The 3466-nt window shown below is 39.4% G+C and overlaps 1 pseudogene; it reads right to left on the reverse strand.

The window, feature by feature from the left end:
- Window positions 1–392: 392 nt before the first annotated feature.
- Window positions 393–840, reverse strand: LOC102820827 (annotated as a pseudogene).
- Window positions 841–3466: the final 2626 nt, after the last annotated feature.

A 3466-nucleotide genomic window follows, 5' to 3' on the forward strand; every position in this document is an offset into this window, starting at 1 on the left:
GTTCCGACCCATAGCGAGCCTGTACAGGGTTTCCGAATTTACACATTAGGATTAACAAAATCTTGACCCTGTCTACACAGATTTGATCTAATTAATCATACTGTATACAGTTTTAACAACCACATAGCAAAACTTACTCTTTACTGACTGAATAAGTCAAGTCCACTATTGTAGCATAACAATCTAATTTTATTGATTTATTCATGTAGTGCTTTTGCAAGACGCTGTGGTATGGACTAGAAAAACTAGGAATGATTCAGGAAGGATGATATGAAAAGTCATCCTGAGTCAGGATGCTTTACTTAATTGTTTTTAACCAGTGTAACAAACATCAGGAATGAGTTCAAGCTATAATTCACAGGAGAATGGAAACATTTTTTGGTTCAGCCACTTCACATGACCATCCTAATACTCTGAATAATCTGGAAAATTGCAGAGCCACAAACTACAAAAATGAAAAGAGTCAATAATCAAGGTCCTACAGATGCCTTTTCTTCGGGGGCATTTTTCTAGGTCTTGGCTACATTGCTGCTCTGAATGATATTCTTGCTGGGTTTCTTGTTGGTCATAGGAATCTGCTGCTTGGCGACTATCTTAGCAGCACCACCACCTGTCCAGGCCACCACTCAAACTGCCTCTTTTGTCTCCACTAGGGTCCCAGCCAGGCTTCAGTCATGGAGTCTGCCCTGCTGCAGCAAAGAAGCTTTCAGGTGGGGTGAGAGCTCTGGCTGCCGGTTCTGGGTGTGGTGCCCGGGGGTGCAGAGCACTAAGGGGGCCCGTGTTGCTGACTGGTTCATCACTCTGGACTGACTGGCCAAGTGGGGCAGGCCACGGGAACATTCTTGCTCCCTTGCCACCAGGAACGTGGAATCAGTAGTCTAAGTTTTTTTTAATGAAATGGCATATTCCCTTATCTAAATATAAGTATAACTAGCTCTAACGCTGTAAAGACCAAACATATACATCATAGTTAACTTCGCCCATCTATCAAAATTGACATAAATTAGTCAAAACTTTGGCATCTCTGTCATTTTCAACTAGATAATGAGCACACAGATTTATAGGTTTAGAATAATGAAGCAGTAAAACCTACAGTTGTTGCATCTCCGGATGCAAGACTTCTTACCTCTAGTCAAAGGAAGAAGAACAAATGAATTTTTTTATTACCTCAAAAATTAGGGAGGAATTAAAAGGTCTAGAACATCTCCTGGTTGACTTTACCGAAAAAATGAAAAAAAAAAAAAATAGGCAGACTTCATGGCAAAATTCTTGTCAGTTGAAACTCACCCACTGACTCCAATAGAGAAAAACCTGATGATGTGCCTCTGTAAAAATTGCTGTTGTTAAGTGCTGTGGAGTCTATTACAACCCATAACAACCCTCTATAGGGTTTCTGAGAAGCAACTGATAAGTTTCAACAGCTGACCTTGCAGTTCAAACTGACCTTTGTACAGTACATTATCCTACAGTGCCAGATTATAGCCTAGAATATCCTCTAGATTCACTACGAGTCAAAATCAACTTAAATCACCTAACAACAAAAACAGAAACAACCATGGCAACAACAACAGGTTTTGCAGGTCATAATAGAATAAAGCCACCGCTCTGTTAGTTCATGTTACTGTAGTGACTTCTATGTTTCTGTGAAGCTATGTTGTTGTTCTTAGATGACATCAAGTTGATTCTGACTCGTAAAGATTCTATGCACAACTAAACAAAACATTGCCACGTCTCACATCATCCTCACATTTGCTCTCATGCTTAAACCCATTGTTGCAGCAACTGTGTCAATCTATCTTGTTGAGGGTCTTACTCTTTTTCACTGACCCCCCACTTTTCTAAGCAAGATGTCCTTCTTCAGGTAGTGAAACTATGTCACTGGTATTTTGAAAACCAGCAGGATCACCCATTGTGGACAGGTTTCAGAAGAGCTTCCAGACTAAGACAGACTAAGAAGGAGAGACTAAGCACTTCTGAATGGTTACTCACTTATGAATAGCAGTCAAACATTGTCTTATATAGTGCCAGAAGATGAGTCATTAAGATTGGAACTCATTCAGACTATAACTGGAGAAGAGCTGCCTCTTCAAAGTAGAGTTGATGTATGGAACAAAGTTTTCAGTGCCTTCGTTTGTTTATGCAGGAACAACTCAAAATGAGAAGAGACAGCTATTAATATAGGATCCATTAATCAAATCATGACATGGGATAAGTATGAATCTAGGAAAATTGGAAGTTTTCAAAATCCTAGGAATTTAAGAGTAGAAATGGACTGGTATTGGCCATTTTGAATTGAAAATCATATGTTTTACTACACCATAAATGACAAATTAAAAAGGAACACTGTCACATTCAACATCAAAAAGAGAACTTCATGTAAGGGTAGACATTTTGTAGCAAAATGAGGGTAGTGATTGACTTTGCAGTGTAAGAGCAAAGGTCCCTGGGACCATCAAAGGAGAAGAACAGAGAGTGGGACCCTACCCAGAGAAGCAGTGATGCCAGAGATGGAGGCAGAGATGATGATGTAGAGAGATGGGAGCAGCTGGGGACTTCAGACCCAGAGAGAGAGAGGGTCTGTGTGCTGACGATCGGGAGGCACAGGCTTGCAGGGTATATCCTTTGGTTGGTTGATGATGCATGGAGGGGATTGTAACCATGGTAAAGAAATGATATATGGGAGGTGAATATAAAGCTAATGTTCTCCCATGTAAACTATCACATAATTCACAATAAAACATTTAAAAAAATTCCTATTATCTGGAAGTGCAATGTTCTCTGGGATAGGATAATATTTATGCACCTACAAGGAAGACCAGTTAATATGATACTTACTGAAATGTATACCCCAACCACTAAAGCTAATGATGATGAAATTGAAGAAGTCTACCAACTTCTTCAGTCTGAAATGTATCCAACATGCAATCAAGATGCATTATGGCCTTTGTGATAGAAATGATGCTGGAGATAGCATGATAGAATTTTACGAGATCAGTGACCCACACATTGCAAATACCTTGTTTCAACACATAAAAGGTGACTATACATATGGACCACATCAACTGGAGTACACAAGAATCAAACTTCCAACATCTATGTGGTGAAACAATGAAGAATATCAGCAACATCAGCCAATGCAAGGCCAGAAACAGACTGAAACTGTTGTAAAAGAGATCTGTGGAACAGATCAAGAACATCATACATGAACAAAACAAAAGATCTTTAAAGAGATAAGAAGGAAAGAAAAGATCAAAATGGATGCCAACAGAGACTCTGAATTTGCTTTTGAATATAGGGAAGCTAATTAACTCTTTGATATCTCATGCGAGTAAAGTTTTGCTGAAGGTAATACAGAAACAGCTACAATCATACATTGACAGAGAACTTCCTCAGGTTCAAGCTGGATTAAGAAGAGGCTGTGGAACGAGGGATATCATTGCTGATGTCCGATGGATCTTGGCTGAAA

Source organism: Chrysochloris asiatica, unplaced genomic scaffold, assembly GCF_000296735.1.
Source record: "Chrysochloris asiatica unplaced genomic scaffold, ChrAsi1.0 scaffold00011, whole genome shotgun sequence".
NCBI lineage: Eukaryota > Metazoa > Chordata > Mammalia > Afrosoricida > Chrysochloridae > Chrysochloris > Chrysochloris asiatica.